Genomic DNA, 21,109 nt, shown 5'->3' with positions numbered 1-21,109 from the left:
AATGTCAAGCAGCGTTGTTTGAATCTCGGTCGTACAGTCGGTCACTCTCACCCCCAGTATTGCTATCAACGAATCAATACTGTTCTGTTTCCTGGATGCATGGGCAGAGATTTTTTGTTTGTCTCTAACGTTTTGAAAAAGAGAAACCAGAGTGATCACTGAAGAAATTCAGTGTTTATTGTACCGCTCTATAATGGATTTGTGTAAATCAAGATTTTGACTGTGTCATCGGCGACTTCAAAAGAAGCACAAGGACACCTTGAGAATAGGCCCAGATAACCTTGTTGCAGTAACAGTGTTCATTACAGATTGTAATGCACAATTATTTTCTACATTTCGGGCGTTATGCTACCAACTCTTCAGTCTCACTCTTGCAGTTGGTATGACTGTTTCCCGATTGTGTTGGCCAAGTGACCTGTAGTGCAGCTGAGTGACTCATTCAATTTGAACCTGACTTTATAAGGAGACGGGATTGAAAGACCTGGGAAATAATCAACAGGCCTAGTTAGTACATTGTGCCCATGTTTGACAATGGTTTGAACAACAGGACCATGTTGATGACACTCATACCGCACTGTTAATGAAATATATCAAAAATAATCTAACTGTCGATGTCGTTATGGTATTTCGGTTTTAGAAGTACACAATTTAAATGCCTCTATTCTAGTGTTTTCCACATTGAAATCTAAACAATATCTATCTAGATTGTTTCTGTTTCGCGACTGTGTCTGGTCATTCAAGTGTTCAGCGGTAAAAATAAAAAATGACAGAGTGGCTTTCTTTTGCTTCCAGAGCGAATTTCGACGACATTAGACTCTCGTGTATGTGGTCTGTTGTGTCAACAGTAAGATGACTAATAGATACTAATAACATATTAATTAATGTTTAAGATTTTTTATCAAGGCATGTTTGTGATTACTTGTGAGTTTGTGTACTTTAAAAACATGATGCATACCAATGTTGTTTGTATTCATATCTACGATGCTGGTCGACGATGTAAGAAACGTGTAAATGTCCGACACTTACGCGACTCACGTTATGAAGTCCATCATGCTCTGAGCGAGATTCCGATCAAAACAAACCCATACGCCACAGACGCAGGAAGAACCCCTTTACCCATTTACAACCGCTTGGATCAAATATTTATATAAAATCGGTACAAGAACATATATGTCGCCGAAAGTTTCGGACTGACCTTTGTAGAAACAATAAAACCGGATCTACAAGTAACCTGATAGGTCATGACGTACATTTGTAAACATAAAACGATGTATTCGTCGTGAGTCCTTCTCGTTATGTATTACGTAAAGCAGAACAGGTGTCAGGTTATCAACCTCGTAAAGTAAGTGTACATCAGCAAACCCTTGGCCAGGTGAAAGGTCCATGTGCTTAAAATGCAAGCGCAATTTTAAAAAAGGGATGGACTTTAAACAAAGGGATAAGAACCACGTGCAGTGAGGAAACATAACCTTAAATATATATCTGACATGCATGTGCAGTCAACTGCAATAACTTCAGAATGGGTCGAAAAGAACACAAAAACATTGCTAGTGTAAAACGTTGTTCATAACATACCTCTTGGTGTAACCAGATGATGAAGCTATATTTAGGCAGCTCTGCTGTATGTATGTACCACTCCAAATAATGTATGACTGTCATCCATTGCATTTCTCTAGCCTACTTCTTCCTTCTGTCTCTCTCCCTCTTTATTTATCTATCTCTTTCGTGTATAAAAACTATTTTGACAGTTTGTTGAAATTTGTTACAGCCAATCAAAACGTATATGTGGGTATACAAAAGGCATGTGAAATTCAGAAAATGCGTTTTGCATGACATGTATTTTATATTTGTGTTTTGCATGAGTATTCTATACGTGTGTTTTGTATGTGTTATACTTGAGAGAGGATGACATGGTTGGCGTTCACTGAAAGTACATATACCCTTGTGTTCCGCAGAAAAGGGTCACTGATTTCCCGCTGTAATGATCAACTGCAGGCTAAAAGCGTCGGCCAATTCATATAACGCACGTATCTGCGATGGCTCTGTCAAATTAGCTACGCGTATGCAAGATAAAAACTTAGTTAACGAAGCGAATTGGCTTCTGTTTCACTTGATTAGCTTTAGGTATGTTGATGTCTGCACACATTATCTGACAGGTGGACCGCCTGTATCGCTGTACATGGGATAAGGCACAGTAGGATACCCCGACCCCAGTCAGCTGCACGGTTCATGGGAAACCTTACCTGCCAATTATACACAATTCCTTGTCTACATAATGTCTATCTAAGCCTAGAATCTAAACGTAATCACTTTTATTCACAATGTATATGGCATGACGTCTACTCAACAGATCCCATGTTGCATTAAATCCATATGTGTATATGGGTATATGGATTTAAATAATTATGTAGACAGCAGATAATTTATCCGTTTCGATCTATATAGCCTAAAATGGTATGTAATCCATTATACATTGACTGTATATTGTATGTGTATTGTAATTGAATTGACAAGTATTCTAGTTTAACATATAGAGAGAGAGAATATATACCTATAATCCCATTTATACTGACTCTGTATTTTAATTATTTCTATTTATATAAACTTGTATTGTATCATATGTGATTCCATTTGTATAGAGTCCTGTATGTAATCCCGTGTATTTGCTGATTATACCTTGCAAATAATCGCTCTATAATCATGATCTCATTTAACAAAACTCTTACGTGTTCTCAAAAACCTTCCATGTATACACGCAGCCTCTAACTTGTCTACCTATTTACCCGTGTAAAAAGCATATTATTTCAGATATTTTCGATTCATTTTGAAATTATTAAATCACTTTTATACACACTGTATATTGCATGACGTCTACTCTGTTTTGAAAATATCTCCATATACATTTTAAATAAGAGCGATTTGACGCAAGGCCTTTCCTTAAACGTAACTTCTAAATGTCCCTTGTATGATTCAGACTTGAGCGTAATCATGTGGTACGCACGATATAATGTTTAATGATAGCTGTGTTCAACAAAGGTTTGTTTGACAGTCTCGCGTCAAACTTTTGTGCATAATAGCTACTTAGATCTGTGCAGCTGTTTGTCAATTTGTGCCATCTGGAGCCGCGACTGTGTTCGGTGTTCTCCAATATGCATGTAGGCCACCATGTGTATGACCTGGATATATTCTGTATATGTCAACATGTGTGAAGCAGCCTAGCCATGTCACGCGATACATGGCACTGGGCACACGCGTAGCGTGCTGCTACTGTGTGCAGGAAACAGAACACACCTCTGTGTACGTCAGCTGTTGCGCAAATTCCAACCGGTGTATTTCGTCAAACGAGTGTCAGAGAGAGAGAGAGAGAGAGAAAGAGAGAGGGAAAGAGAGAGAGAGAGAGTGTGTGTGTGTGTGTGTGTGTGTGTGTGTGCGTGCGTGCGTGCGTGCGTGCGCGCGCGTGTGTCTGTGTCTGTGTGGTGAACATACTTGTACCTGTGATAACGTGTGTGTGTAATTTGATGTATGTCTATAATTGTGTGTAAGCCCCACCAGGACCTGTGGTGTGTGTGTGTGTGTGTGTGTGTGTGTGTGTGTGTGTGTGTGTGTGTGTGTGTGTGTGTGTGTGTGTGTGTGTGTGTGTGTGTGTGTGTGTGTGTGTGTGTATGTGTGAGTGTGTGTTTGTGTCTGGGTGGTGAACATACGTGTACCTGTGATAACGTATGTGTGTATTTAATGTGTGCCTAAAGTAGTGTGTAAGCGACACCAGGAGCTGTGGAGTGCGTATCTGTATGTGTGTCTGTGTGTGTTTGGAGAACATTCGTGATAGTATGTGCATTGTGTATGCCTAAAATTGTGTGTAAGCTGTACCAGGAACCGTGGAGTGTGTGTGTGTCTGTATGTTTGAGTGTGCGTGTTTGTGCGTGTGATTGCTTGCATGTGTCGATATACGTCTTTTCTTTCATGTTATGATTTTATGTGCAAGTAACAACGTCTGTATGTATTGTATATGTTTGTGCCTGTGTGAAATTGAGTTATGTCGACGTGTTGTAAGTCGAAGTTCGACACACGTCAACATTTCATCGATAACCAAGAGTCAAAACAGTTTTCACTCAAGTAAATGGAGGATGACGACATTTTGAAAATGTAGCAAGACAGAATTAAATCAGTAGAGAAGCATCTAAGCCCAAGTAGTTTCTAACACCAGCAAGAGGCTGTAAATGCCATTTGCACGCTGAAGGCGACAGATAATGCCCTAAGGGGTTGATGGTCACTCACTCTCAATTTGTGCCAGTCACTATGTATATGTCACAGTGTATGCTACTGTGTATCCAATAACATCTCCCAAATTGTATGTCAATATGTGTATGTCACACTTTATGTACTATGTATCTGATAATATATCCGAAAGGGTATGTCACTGTGTGAATGTCACACTTTATGCTACTATGTATTTCATAATATATCCCAACTTTTATGTCACTGAATGAATGTCGCATGGTATGCCGTAATGTATCCAATAACATAACCCTATTTGTAGGTCACTATGTGCATATCACACTTTATGCTACTATGTATCTGATAACACTACCTAATTAGTATGTCATTACATTCTGCCTTCACTCCATTAACATTTAAATGTACAACCCTCCAAACATGTATATACACACATAGTACTCAATATACGTGCATGTCGTATACAGCTGTCAGTTTGTTGTTGTTGTTTTTGTTGTTGTTTTTTTTTTGTTGTTGTTGTTGTTGTTTTGTTTTTGTGTGTGTGTGTGTGTGTGTGTGTGTGTGTGTGTGTGTGTGTGTGTGTGTGTGTGTGTGTGTGTGTGTGTGTGTGTGTGTTAATATTATGTTTTTCGCATCTGAGTGTCCTAACGGCAAGGCTCGTTTACATGTGTTTATTTGCCTTTGGGGTAACCTTACTCTATGGGTAAATGTTCTTCTGAGGGTATATTTTCTGTTTATATTTAGGAAATGGACCCAAATTATGAGGTGGAAAATTGACCCCGTGGGTCATTCTACAGCTCTTTTGCAATATCTAATCTGGTGGACCAGCTATGCGTTATCGTCGTCTTTCTCTTTTAACCGTAAATAGTTCAGTGAAAATCCGGCATAATTTTATTACTACCCCCCCCCCACACACACACACACACACACACACAGTTACATTGCCTGAGTCAATACATCAACACCATAAGTCGCTTCTTTCTCCGTCAAACTGAAGCGAGAGCGCTTCCTATATGTTGTCCTCTGATCTCCAAGAAAATAAACATCCTCAATTACCAGAGATCCAGTATATAGCTTCAGGGGTTACTCAGTGCTACAGCTGCAGAAGACTGTTTAACAACAAAAAACACGTCCATTTTACCTGTTCATCTTTTCCTCCTACCATTGAAGCGACCAAACTATCTCTCATCTTTTAATGATAGTCTCAGTTTTCAATGGAAGTCTCAGTTTTCAATGACCTTCTGTGCTTTCAATGACCATATACGACCAGATGAATGTTTAATTCACGCATGCATGCTAAGCTGAGAGTTCGTAGTACACAGATGGTAAAGTGGTAAGCCAGCACCTTACACAAGGTAAAAACAAACTGAAATATTGTCCAAACGTCGTTAACCCCAACTCCTCACTGACTTAGCACAGTGGGCATACATACATGTATGTGATAACTGGTTGAGTTTGAGATAACAACATCCTCGGGTCGATGACCGACCGACACATCATGTACACACACCTCTGTACAATTTCATCGTCACACAGAACAATATTAGAGCCGACTAGCAGCGTCTGTACACTTGGTGTGCCATCTGCCTGAGATTACTTCTCTGAGGCTTTCACTTTCAGGAAATGTTACGACAGGAAACGCAGTTTTTCACAAGTCACGCGTACACTAAGACACGCTGATGGTTCTTGCAAGCCAATTATCATAAAACTAGTCTGATAATCTCCACCTGTATACAAAAGAAAACTCTAAGAATCAGTGATTCTGATGTATGGTCTTTTTTTCCCTTACTTCCGTGACAAAGGGGAAAAAAGCAGTTCAAACAATACTATAGGCACACTCAAGTTCTCTCCGCTGACATTTAACTCACGTTTCAAGACAACAGAAACGGTATCTAATTCTTCCCTTTCTCTATTTGGGAACGTTTTGTCATATTCAGAAATATACCTGTGAAAGTTCATGGTCAGTTGAATTGAGTATTCTGCAAACGTTGTGATCCATGTTAAAACAAATTCAAGGATGGTATTTGCTCACAGATGGCAGAGTACCATTGAAACAAACTATGGAGCATGTGACTGTATCTACAGATGCAGGAGGGTCGGTTGATAAGTTCGGAGCCACACTTAGAAATACTTGCCCTGAAGCCATTAGCCTGATATAATTTTAAACATAACCTCCTTCCACATTTCCTCTTTGATGGGCAAGTTGAGGTGATGAAGGATGATGATAATTTTATGGATATACAACTTCTTTATTCTGTGAAAGGCAACGTTTCGACGTACATTCCAATGTCATTGTGAATGAGTTCACACTGTTGGATAGCAGTCAGTGCACTGACAGATCTGTGCACAAACGTTTGGTCCTCAGAAAAGAGTATACTTCTTTGCAGCTTACGTCTGAATTTGATCCCACAAATGTCTCAGAAGTGCAGTCTTTCGTGCTCTGTTCATTGCCTTGCACTCTGGACAATAGCTCAGTATGATGACACCATCGGTATCCCAAAACAGGGAGGACATAACCATTCAAACGGAACTACCAGTGTATGGTTTCTTCCTGGTTATGTCTAAAGTTTCAATATTTCTGTTGATGCTTGAACCAGAAGTAATGAAACCCAACTTCACCCAAAGTCAAAAATCATTGCAAGAACCTTTCTAGATTAGCTTTATACCAAAATAGACTACAACGCGACATGTTGTGCCTCGATGGGCTTTCACCAAATGTCAGAAAACTTGGACCCAAGCGAGGTGACACATTTCTTCTTTGCCGAAGTTTCCGTGATAATGGAATGTACTCAAGTCTTTCAAATGACGCAACGTTTTTTCTCGGTCGGTAAGCACCATATCGTGGATTCTCTGGGTCATTTGTAATGACGTCATTCAGACTTTCAGATTGGGATTTCGTGATGGCTCTTCCTGACATGCGTAAACTCTGCTGTCCATCTTCTTAGGATAACAGTGGATGGAGCTTCCTTCTCTTGTGTTGAATTATAATTTCATGCTTGGCTTTTTATGTTACATCCAGTTTCTGCAAGTGCCTGATCACTGTACGTTCCTTATGCTTGTCCATTTTCCGAAGGTCTCATCTTATTTTAATTACCTGGCACAATCACACAAATTTGCTCAATTTTGCGCTGAAACTTCTATGACATCATGTAATATCCTTACCATACTATTCCATCATGCGAAATTCCGTCAAAGTGAGGCACAGATCTTATCATTCAAACCTCGTGGATACCATACAATATCATATTTATTCACTTCGTCTTAATACTGAGGTGAAAAAGGGAAAAATATAATTACTCCGTAAAGGTATCTACGGATGTACATGTGAGTGCCAAGGGGGATTTGAGGAAATATCGTTATTCCATTGGACAACGCCTGTTTAAAGCAGTTTTATCACCCTAAATCGTACCCTTTCGTACGAGATTGTGTTGACTTTAAATTCTTGGTTTCTCTCATGTGGACACTATGTAAAGATTGATTGGAAAATGTAGTGCGATTGTTGTAGACTGCATGGAGACAGAGACAAGCTTTCTTAAACTTAAAGATAACATTATACCGATTACTTATAAGTAAAAAGGATGAAAACTCAAAATTGGATTCATTGTTTTAATGCAATCAAGTGTGTCACTTTCTGCATTCCCCTGCCACTGTATATGGATGTGTTGGTATGAGTCTGCTTACATTTTACACACTGACTGCCTGTCCGTCCGTACATTTATCATGTATGTGTGTATATTTCTCTTTTTATATTTGTCTTTATAGATTTCTATGTGTATGTCTGCATGTATTAATGTGTATATGAATGTATGTGTGTATCTGTGTGCCTATATAAGTATGTATGTACGTATTAAAGTGTATATGAATGTCTGTGTGTATTTGTGTGCATATATAAGTATGTATGTAGTAATGTGCATATGAATGTCTGTGTGTATTTGTGTGCATATATGAGTATGTATGTACGTATTAATGTGCATATGCATGCCTGTATGTGTGTGTATCTATGTACATGTATGTGTCAATGTTGTATGTATATCTGTGTGTATTAATGTGAACATGAATGTGTGTATGTATGTATGTATGTATGTATGTGTGTGTGTGTATGTATGTATGTGTGTATATGTATGTATGTATGTATGTATGTGTGTGTGTATGTGTGTATGTGTGTATGTGTATGTATGTATGTATGTATGTATGTATGTATGTATGTATGTATGTATGTATGTATCTATGTATGTATGTATGTATGTATGTATGTATGTATAATCCTAGGTATATGCATGTCAGGGTATCATCAGGTCCAAGCCCCAACCAAAGTCTAGTACAGTGTGATGGAGCACCTGTCAGCGCTTATCTGTAATTAAATTAAGCTAATCATGTTCGGTATCTACCTCCTTTTCAGTCTATACAGATCCGTCCATCCAGTTACATCGGTCGTAACGTTGAGCCTTGGTCTACTGCCAATGTCATGTGACCTCTCCGCGTATCTCCTGTGAGTTTAAGAGGTTCTCATGTAGCTGATACCTCTTACTTCTGTGTCAGCCCACCATTGATCTCAACATTAGTCGCAAAAAACGTCTGTGGCAAACTTTCTCCTTAGTTATGCTCCCTAAGCTGGCGTATAGTTTACCTGAATTTCTCCTCAAGGCGCGCATTAACTCCACAAACCACTAGCTGTACTTGAACATATATATGAGTGAAATATTGCATGTATATAAACAACATCTTTCAACAGGGAACCAGCTTCATGAAATCAAGGGCGGTGGGGTAGGCTACTGGTTAAAGCGTTGGCTCGTCACGCCGAAGGCCCGGGTTCGAATCCCTACATGGGTACAATGTGTCAAGCTCATTTCTGGTGTCTGGCTGGAATATTGCTTAAAGCGGCGTAAAACCAAACTCAGTCAGTCAGTCATGAAATCAAAGTGACCACTCAACCGGAGTGATAGGCTTTACTATTTCTGGCATACCTATAGTTACACCTTGCAATCGACAAGAACAGTTCGGTATGACTGTCATCTTGTAATCGATATGAACTGTTTGACATCACTGCTACCCTCATTCACAAAACAGCAGGTACACTATTACCCTCATACGTACAAGAACAGTCTCCTATCACTGAAGAACACTATTCTGTCGACATACAGCTGAAGAGATACCATTGTTTACATTAACATATGGCAAACCGTACCCGTATACAGTACAGGATTGGTGCCAACATGTATATATATCAGACAAGGTGGAGAGATTTTGTCAAAACATATCTGTGGAACGTACATTTGCGCTGTCAACACAGGACCAGGCCCTACTTCCCAACAAAGAGTGGACGAGCTACTATTTGCCTGCCGCAGTATATCATATGGGGAACTCTTTTTCAGGCAACATGGAGCAGACAAGGTGCAGTGACCCTATAAAACTAACAAGATGGTACTGTTTCCTTGACAGGACAGTGCAGGCAATGTTCCCTTGCCAACACAGAAGGGACACGGCTCTGTGTCCCGAGCAACATGGTGCAGACATGACTCAGTATTCAAGTGGACATATTGCGGACATGGTACAGTGTCCCTGCCATATATTCATTTGAACATACAGTTTTGATATATACAATTGACACTGGAAACTATATTTTGAGATTGACTTCCATGAACTGATCCCTGAATATTGATTTTAATTGAGTACCAGCTAACATATATCACAATCGATTAAAAACTGCTGCTCTATTTACGCGCATTGTTTGAGATGGCAGGTCATGAATCAATTAACTAGGCGACATACCAGAGAAACATTGTTATTGAGCGCTCTTCCGATCAGCAAAGGAAAGATCATTTCCATATGGACATTGAAAAGTTTGCTATTACTTGTGAAGTTCATGTATTAACCAGTGGTGCTATATTACGCACACCTCACGCAAGATGTCTATCATTAACTGGCTTCAAACACAGCAATTCAGCTTTTGACTTCAAATCAGAGACGGCATGACTTGAATCATTACATATAGTGGAGTACATCGACATGAATCTGTCTGAGGATAATAAACTGCCGGGCAAAGGAAAGTATATATCCATGCTGGAAACAAACAAAACACGTCTTTCGATGGAGTATTTGATGACGGTATCAAAGATGTATTTTGGATATGGCAGTATTTTGGCGACTGTACTCAGTATAGTAACGTTTTCATAACGTTTGTAGTTTGGTCAAAACCAGTTATCAAGTGCATACTTGACAGGCAGTTCGTGGCATCATGTGCCCATGCCTACACGAAAGCAGTCAGTTCGAAACCCTTGAACCATTTTAAGAGGATCACTGTTATATTCTACTCACACTTTGCTATGGATCACGAAAATTCCCAATTTTACTTAAACATAGATTTATAATTTGAAATTGTATCCATTTAAAACTGGATAAATAATAATATAGTAACCCTTCTTTTATTTAGGCAAACAGCCACTTTAATCTAACCGTATGCACTTGATACATGAGTAACCATAAAAATGGTTTTCATGGCACCAATCAACCATTTTGCAAATCACGGAACGAGTCATTTACAAGTACACAACACCTGTCAACAGCAGGTATGGGATCGACAAGATGAAATGACATACTGAACCCTAGGATCCATACTTACAATAAACTTAGCTATTTAAACCCAATTAGACGATTCATAGTTTTCTGTTGAATCAATGATTTGATCCTTAGCAAAGTGTAAATAGTGTAGTTCAAACATGTGGGTAGGGGAATGAAGCACTTGGCTCCTGAGGAGAGAGGTATTGCTGTGAAATGTGTGTGTGTGTGTGTGTGTGTGTGTGTGTGTGTGTGTGTGTGTGTGTGTGTGTGTGTGCGCGTGCGCGCGCGTGCGTGTGTGTGTGTGTGTGTGTGTGTGTGTGTGTGTGTGTGTGTGTGTGTGTGTGTGTGTGTGTCCGTACGTACGTACGTACGTACATTTATGTGTATGTCAGTATGTTTTCAAATTGCCCTCTAATGTGCAATCAGTGATGAAGTTTTATTGCATTGTTTCTGTTGGGAATCAGTACGAAGCAGAGGTGCGATGCTGCTCCCAGTATATAGACTGAGAATCAAGAATACAGATTCCATGACAATTTAGATTAATCCAGCTTAGTTTAAAACATCTAGAAGCTGCTCCAGGCATGTGAAGGACAGGCCTTTGAATGTTGGACCTCAGAGTACATTAAGACAAATGGTTGTGTGAGGATCGTTTTTCAACCTGGATTTTCACCCTAGGGCAATTTTGGAAACTTAACCACCGTTGCTATTTAGTGCATATTATCATCACTGTCATTGAATTTTCCACTGCCCTTAATATTTTGAACACACCGCCACTCTATCTTGTACTGCCATTGAAATAGCTTTACAATGATTTGTATTTATTTACACCTCGTTAATTCTTTAAACAATTGTTTAGTTCTAACGCGTCTTTGTTTATATGTTGGTTTCATGTTTAATTTCCTGGTTATTGATTCAGTTTGAATATCGACGCGTTATAGTCTCTGTGCGCGTGTGTGTGTGTGAATTGAAAAATACACAAGGCCACACGTACACTGTCTTAGTTCCGTGTTCATGCGCATATGGTACTCACACGGATAATGCATTTATGTAACCATATTCAATCGCACATGCACGCGTGTGTTATAAAACTAACTAAATTGATGCTTAAACCAAGCATAGTTTTGTATACTTCAATACACAAAAACACCCAATGTGTATACTCATCCTTTATCACAATAACACTGGTCTTCGGGCATGCTTAGATGACAACAGCATGCTCTGTCTGTATATTTGATTCACACGTCCACGTGTATCCTTTAATTACAATAACACGTGCTTATGTTTACACATTGATGACTATAACACGTGTCCCAGTGATGGCAGTAACATACATGTATACGGACGTCTAAATAACACATTGTATGTGTGTATTTTGATTGCAACAATGTACTTTATTTTTGTAACCGCGATAAGATTAGTTTCGGTATCCATTAGGATACAGGTGACCTGCCTGACATTCGCTGGATGTGTGGGAGAGTACGGACTTAATGCCCTGGTATGTCGAGAGGTGAACATGTTAAGTCTCTTAGTGCGCTAATGGCACATGTAACGAAGATATAAGTACACGTTACAAAGATTCTCCTCGTTGAAATATATTTCCGTGGAAATAACATCTATTGTATGGCCCTCCAGCGTACACTCGATAGTTTCCCCGTGTTGATTTATATATCAACGTGCCAACTCAGACCGCCCTGCCATAGTCAACGTTGTTGGCCCTACATCCATGCACCCAGACACAACTTTATCAAAACAAATACCCTATTTTAATAAAGACAGATCAACACGCAATTACAGTCTATTGTCTATTAATTGTCAATTAAACTAGTGTTGCTTAAATTATGAAATATAAAAGATTCCGAGAATTCGGTAAAACACGCTAAAGAATATCAAACTGGTCGTTTCGAGGCAATGAGTGAAAACAATCACTTAACATTATATTAATTGATATTCCTATTCCAATGCATTTCATACATTAAAACAAGAATTCAAGCCTATAGATCATAAATGAGAATGCTCGCGTATACCTTTCAAACCAAAATGACTAAATCATATGTTGCCAATGTAAATGTACGATGTATATTCATCACCTAGTCTGAGAATTGTTTGTACCTAATTTGGAAGAAACACTGCTTGTGTTTGTTTTCCAATGTGTGATTAACGAAAGTAAAGGAACAGAATTATTTATGTACTGCCTGTGAAAACAACACGAACCACCTGCATCTTTTATCGTTGGCAATCGATTTAACATGGAGAGAAAACTTTCTGAAGAAGTAGCTTAGGAATCGTTGGATTTACAGATGTCGATGTACCCTTTGATGAATACTATATATGTACTTGAACCATGACAAGGAAATTAGGAATGTATTGTCTCCGTGTAAGAATGAAACAAAGTCGAGCATCACTGACAAACAATTGCTGTGTGTATGAAGTGTAATTTGCCATTAAATCAAATATGCCTGTATGTACATAATTTTGTTTATTTGTGTCTTTCTTCTTTTAATTCTAATCAAATAGCTTTTAATGATCCTTGCATCTATTTGACATGCATGCGTTTGGCAAAGTACCTTGCTATCTAAACGTGGTGCCTTAATCATGGCCAGGCTATTAATACGCAAGGTACGTACAATGTGACAATTTTAAAGAGCAGTATCATGATTGTGTTGTTCTCCCTTACTGTTTTATAGGTTTAGCCTGTCGTCCAATTCGTCAGGGCGAGTCTGCGATACATTACAACTATGCGAGGATATTTCTATCGGATGTTGCATGGGCAATGAATTAAATTCACAGATATGGTATTCACACAAACACATGCATACAAACAACAGAAGGTTGGTGCCACTGCCACGCGGGACATTGCAATGACGCGGTTAATACTAACAGCGTAGGGATATGAACCAAACAACCAATATAAGACAATATGACATGGATCGTCAGAGAATGACAAGTGCGAACAACTAGTTACATGGTTCCTCTCACCCTCATCAGACTGATCTTTTCAACGTTTTGGGATAGACAATTGGATGTTAACACAACGCATTTAAATGTATGTTCGCTATTAACATGTTTGGGAGCGTCAGTATCGCACCTGGAGTGTCCTTTATCAGACGAGTCCAGACTTCAATAGTACCCTATTGCCCATCAGTTAGAGGTTACGGATTGATGGGGCGACAGCTTGTTGTCTTCATACTTGATGCCATGACACGAGGTCTTTACAAATGCTGTTGTTCCTCCGTCAAGCATGGCGGTCCATCTTCATGCATGACCAAGAGTACGCCTGTCAACGTCGAGACATGTTATCAACATGCACTGACCTGCGAGGCATCATCACCTAAATCCTATTGACCATGCTTAAAACAGAGACGTGCGGGTTTGTTTTTTCCCCGAGTAGGCAAACGGAAGGAATATTTCCACACAGTAACTTGATCGTCTAATTGGTCAGTGGCATGAGGTTTACAAGCTTGTATTCACGCTAACCTTGGCATTCGCGTTACTGAATCGTGTACGCCCATCGTACAATGGCTAAATAATGTGAAATCAGTCTGGCGGATTTACTAAAGGTCAGCTATTTTCGGGTTCTTCTCGGCCTTTATTTGTATTTACCTTCTTTCTGACACATGAACGGGTGTTCATGTTTGTTTTTTTATGGTTGGAATTGGCCATAACGAGCAATAAGATAGTTTCTCGTCAGCTGAAACTGGTGCCATGCATGAAATGCCGTGAGCGAATGTTAATTGTTTGTTGACCTTATATTTTAACGGCTTTGTATTTCCTGAACATTGAGGACGATTTGACCTTGGACATCCTGCTTGAGTGGGTAACTGAATTTTGCGCCACTTTAAACAGTATTTCAGTTGTATCAAGGCATGTGAGTTCAATATTAATGAACGTCCAATGGATGCTGGTGGTAGACCCTTGCCACTTGGAACAGATTTTCATTCAGTACCCTCCGGCCTAAAGTATAAAGTGGTTTGAAAACAGACACTCAAATATATACGACTTCAATGGCTTCACATGCATAACGTTCCTTCCAATTCAACATACCTTGTCATGGAAAGAAAATATAATTTGAATATGGTTACGCTTTTAGCAATTTCAGAGCAATATCACGGTAGGGGAACCACGGCCCAATGGTAATTCCAAACCACACTCAACGCATACTGAAAGGACTTGGGAACACACTTTCCCGGTATTTACTGCCAGCGTCTAAGACGACCTCTCCATATCCGTACAACCTGTAGTACCTGCTCTCATTCGGCTTTAACACTCAGGAAAGCGAACACGAAATTTGATATATTGTTTACATTTTCAATCAAGAAGCTCTTATTAGAAGAGGGTCGATTTCAAACCAATTATCTACCGTTTACACTAGCCTCAAAGATATCTTTAATTTGGGGGGTTAGGCGGCTTTTATACGCGCTTAAACAGTAAACTACTTCAATTAAACGCGTACGACAGCACATTCTAGTATGTGTTTTTAATCACTGCGAAAACTCGAAATGACGTGTAGTCTAATAGCTTCATGTCTGTCAATCTAACACCCTACTGAAACAGTAAAACTAAGAATCTCAGTTTAAAAGCCAAATCGTGGAAGAAACGGCTTTGTATTTCCAAAACAACGAGAATTCATTCACATTTCACGACACCTAGTGCATCGTTTATAGAAAATACGAATAGGAAGGGAGAATCGTTGAAATAAACGTCAGTGTTCTGTGACCTGGACAATGTTTTCTAATAAAAAGACGTTTCGTCCATTTCAGATAAAAATGCCTTGTGAAATTGATTGCAAGTAAGTATACTTATACGAGAAACTTTTTACACATTGCATATTTGTCCTATATTTGATTACTGTTGTAGCGTTAGATATAAGCATTTGTTATTCGGAGATCAGACCTTTCACACAGGGAGTGATATAAGGATATTTTATGCGGCGATCAGCCCTTTCACACAGGGTGATATAGGGATACGTTATATGGAGATCAGGCCATCACACATGGTGATATACGGATACGTTATGTGGAGATCAGGCCATCACACAGGGTGATATAAGGATACGTTATATGGAGATCAGGCCTTTCACACAGGGTGATATAGAGATATGTTATATGGAGATCAGGTCTTTCACACAGGGTGATATAAGGATACGTTATATGGAGATCAGGCCATCACACACACAGATATAGGGATACGTTATATGGAGATCAGGCCATCACACAGGGTGATATAGGGATACGTTATATGGAGATCAGGCCATCACACAGGGTGATATAAGGATACGTTATATGGAGATCAGGCCATCACACAGGGTGATATAGGGATACGTTATATGGAGATCAGGCCATCACACAGGGTGATATAAGGATACGTTATATGGAGATCAGGCCTTTCACACAGGGTGATATAAGGATACTTTATATGGAGATCAGGTCTTTCACACAGGGTGATATAGGGATATGTTATATGGAGATCAGGTCTTTCACACAGGGTGATATAGGGATATGTTATATGGAGATCAGGTCATCACACACAGATATAGGGACACGTTATACGGAGATCAGGCCTTTCACACAGGGTGATATAAGGATATGTTATATGGAGATCAGGTCATCACACACAGATATAGGGATACGTTATATGGAGATCAGGCCTTTCACAGAGGGTGATATAGGGATATGTTATATGGAGATCAGGTCATCACACACAGATATAGGGATACGTTATATGGAGATCAGGCCTTTCACACAGGGTGATATAAGGATATGTTATATGGAGATCAGGTCTTTCACACAGGGTGATATAGGGATATGTTAAATGGAGATCAGGTCATCACACACAGATATAGGGACACGTTATACGGAGATCAGGTCTTTCACACAGGGTGATATAGGGATACGTTATATGGAGATCAGGCCATCACACAGGGTGATATAGGGATACGTTATATGGAGATCAGGTCATCACACACAGATATAGGGATACGTTATACGGAGATCAGGTCTTTCACACAGGGTGATATAGGGATACGTTATATGGAGATCAGGCCATCTCACAGGGTCATATAAGGATACGTTATATGGAGATCAGGTCTTTCACACAGGGTGATATAAGGATACGTTATATGGAGATCAGGTCTTTCACACAGGGTGATATAGGGACACGTTATATGGAGATCAAGCCATCACACAGGGTGATATAGGGATATGTTATATGGAGATCAGGTCTTTCACACAGGGTGATATAGGGATACGTTATATGGAGATCAGGTCATCACACACAGATATAGGGACACGTTATACGGAGATCAGGTCTTTCACACAGGGTGATACAGGGATACGTTATATGGAGATCAGGCCATCACACAGGGTGATATAAGGATACGTTATATGGAGATCAGGTCTTTCACACAGGGTGATATAAGGATACGTTATATGGAGATCAGGCCATCACACAGAGTGATACAGGGATACGTTATATGGAGATCAGGCCATCACACAGGGTGATATAGGGATATGTTATATGGAGATCAGGTCTTTCACACAGGGTGATATAGGGACACGTTATACGGAGATCAGGTCTTTCACACAGGGTGATAGAGCGATACGTTATATGGAGATCAGGTCATCACACACAGATATAGGGACACGTTATACGGAGATCAGGTCTTTCACACAGGGTGATAGAGCGATACGTTATATGGAGATCAGGCCATCACAAAGGGTGATATAAGGATACGTTATATGGAGATCAGGTCTTTTACACAGGGTGATATAAGGATACGTTATATGGAGATCAGGTCTTTCACACATGGTGATAGAGGGATACGTTATGTGGAGATCAGGCCATCACACAGGGTGATATAGGGATACGTTATATGGAGATCAGGCCTTTCACACAGGGTGATATAGGGATATATTATACGGAGATCAGGTCTTTCACACAGGGTGATATAGGGATACGTTATATGGAGATCAGGTCATCACACACAGATATAGGGACACGTTATACGGAGATCAGGTCTTTCACACAGGGTGATATAGGGATACGTTATATGGAGATCAGGCCTTTCATACAGGGTGGTATGGGAATATGTTATATGAGACAGGCCTTTTACAAAGAGTGAGATAGGGATATGTTATATGCAGATCAGGCCTTTCACACAGAGTGATATAAGGATACCTTATGCGGAGATCAGGCCTTTCATACAGAGAGTGTTATAGGGATACATTATAAAGAAATATGACCTTTTACACAGAGTGATATAGGGACACGTTATATGGAGATCACACCTTTCACACATGGTGATACAGGGATACGTTATATGGAGATCAGGTCATCACACACAGATATAGGGATACGTTATATGGAGATCAGGCCTTTCACACTGAGATATAGGGATGCGTTATATGAAGATCAGGCCATCACACACAGATATAGGGATACGTTATATGGAGATCAGGCCTTTCACACTGAGATATAGGGATGCGTTATATGAAGATCAGGCCATCACAAACAGATATAGGGATGCGTTATATAGCGATCAGGCCTTTCACACAGGGTGATATAAGGATACTTCATGCATAGATCAGGCCATCACCCACATAGTGATATAGCGACACTTTGTACAGAAGTAGTTGAGTCAGGAAGAGAGAACAGAACTGAGGTTATGCAGACATCCATGTGTTCAACAAACAGACTGGAATACACATAGATTACATCTAAAATTGTCAGAACTTCTCTTCCGTTCAATCATGTCAGTTACAGATTCACAAGGATCGGGTGAAATGCAGATAAAGTGAAAATAAATCCGATGCTTGAACATCTATTTCAGTGACTGTTGTCTCTTTCCAAATGTCTTACTTCTGTAAACATGTTTTGTGCAGTGTCCGACTAAACAGTCTTCCATTCATTTCAAAATGGCAACATCAATAGAACCTGCAAAATCAGTACACCTTGCCTGTATACTGGTGGGGATTTATCGGTTTTATATTAGATGTATTTGCAATCCTAAAATGTTTAGACGTCATATTAGCCATGCAAATGTATATGATCGACTTTCATTACAGGAAAATATTGATTCATAATCAGTACTCTAAAGCTGCAATATTTCCTCTCTTCCACAAATACATCGTGTACCTTCAGTAAATTGAATCACATTTAGCGTTGTTAACGTTCATTTGTACTTCTATAATTTATTGCATGTACTTTTAGCTATGACAAGTGTTCTGCAACAGTCCTATTGATTTTTACATGATATGGCCTAATTCATATTGATACTGCGGCTCAGATATTTATTTATTATTTTATGTAACTGCGTTGTCAGCCGTAAATTAAAATCCTTTCAATCAACGCCAACAAAACTGAAAAAAATACTAATGACTTCGCAATAACTGATAATATTCGCATTTACAAAGTTACTCGAAATCGGAAGATGCCCAGAGGCATCCGTTGTTCCCTTTCACTACCGGTAATCCGCTCGTTAACGCAGCATATTACTCTTGGAATACAGCTTGTATCAACCAATACAATGTGATAGGTTCCTGGTAATGCCTTTACACACAATCGGAATCAAAACAACGAGCGCCAGTTGGCGGATACCGGAATAAATCTACACACTGCAAGCACTTTTTGTCAGATACCGGGTATGACAATGACAATTGTGTAACTAGTGAGTAGTGGTTGGTTGGTATCGAGTATGGCAATACATAAACCCGTGTAACACAAGGAGCACGGCTGGTGGGTACCGGGTATGGCTATACATAAACCCGTGTAACACAAGGAGCACGGCTGGGGGTAGCGGGTATGGCAATACATAAACCCGTGTAACACAAGGAGCACGGCTGGTGGGTACCGGGTATGACAATGAATACTCATGTGTAACACACTGAGCGCCGGTTTGTAGGTATCAGGTATGACAATACATACGCTTGTGTGGCACAGCGAGAACCGGCTGGTGGGCACTGGTATGACGGTATTTTCACATGTAATACTACAAAACATACAGCTAAAGGGAAAACGAACTGTAAAGCTACTTAGTCATTTTTTAAATTCTGTTATTGCCAGCGTTTGGAAATGGGATATCTTATCCAGTCGACTTGAATACGTGTCCTTGAGTCGTTACTTATACAAGCCAAGAAGGCCATTTTACAAAATAAAAATTACAATAATAGATATTTTTAGAGCAATACATTTCATTGTGTCTATGTATATTATATACCTTTATAACTGATCGTTAAATTTCATTTAATATGGCATTATATTTATTACATTTGGTTTACAATTACAACGATACTGCATCTTACAATTACATGGCTATAGGGACAATTGAGTCTTAGATCGTACAATTACTTCTACTTACATTAACAAGGTAGACGTCCCTGGCACTGTGATGTTGTTTCAATATCCAGCTCCTGGAGGAAGACTGCAGACACAAGCTTCTACATATGGAACCTTGTTGCCGCCATATTTCCTATGCACCCTGCACTTGCTCCAAAGAGTGATGTCAAACGTTGCCAGACTGTGTCTTTCATACACAGGTCAACCATCTATATGGCCATAGCTTTATACACTCAAAGGGCATCCGAATGATGGGTAGTGATTCCTGTGTAAAGATTAGTCAACCAAACTACTATTGCTTAGAACCTTCAAAAGAAACCGCCGCTATTTACAATGTGTTTGTGGCGATTGTCGTATATCCACGCTGTGACTGTTGATACATACACGAGGCCTCTATATAAGCGTGCTTTTCAACAAGTAGTTCGTGCGGATCACGTTATATGGCAAGTTACAGCACCCAAGTACAATCCTGTCGTGTTTACACTAGCATTCATGAAGCTCTGATCGCTCCATATTCATACATTGGGGTTGCCAGTTATCGCTATAAAACCTTTGCTCAGCTCAAGCGACACGAGAACACACCCACTTTGCATGGCTTCTGTAAGGTAATTTGCCATTCAAAAGCGAACAACTTAGCGAATTACCCGCGAGTAAATGGCAATGGATTTGAAATAGTCTTCCTCCATTTGGTGATTGCCATCGACAGCCAATGGTTGCAAGGAGGCGGCGAGCAATTTAATCCATATCAAACCAGGACAGTAGACATTTGCGATCCTAATTCTCGATGGTCGCAAAGCAATTTAGCTAGAACATGATCGATGTGACAGCATGCCCTCTGTCACTGTGTGTATAGAACATGGCAAACACATTGATTTGAGCTTATTAAAACAATTACTAAGAAATAAGAAACTCATTTTTTCCGTGTCCTCTGCAACTTACTTTATCACTTTAAATGTCAATTCCCGTAAAGTAATATGTCGTTTACGAG

General features: G+C 39.6%; 1 protein-coding gene across 1 annotated transcript in view; it reads right to left on the bottom strand.

Moving 5' to 3' along the window:
* LOC124290247 (neuronal acetylcholine receptor subunit alpha-5-like) overlaps positions 1 to 20,883 on the bottom strand; it is a 52,526-nt gene extending 31,643 nt beyond the window's left edge. Inside the window, 1 exon segment of the mRNA XM_046726958.1 lies at positions 20,144 to 20,883. The gene's annotated coding sequence lies outside the window, so the exon portion shown is untranslated.
* Positions 20,884 to 21,109: the final 226 nt, after the last annotated feature.

This window comes from Haliotis rubra, unplaced genomic scaffold (genome assembly GCF_003918875.1).
Source record: "Haliotis rubra isolate DU_JTF1 unplaced genomic scaffold, ASM391887v1 Scf46, whole genome shotgun sequence".
Lineage (NCBI taxonomy): Eukaryota > Metazoa > Mollusca > Gastropoda > Lepetellida > Haliotidae > Haliotis > Haliotis rubra.
Note: the sequence above shows the minus strand (reverse complement) of the source record. Positions and strands in the feature narration are given on the sequence as shown.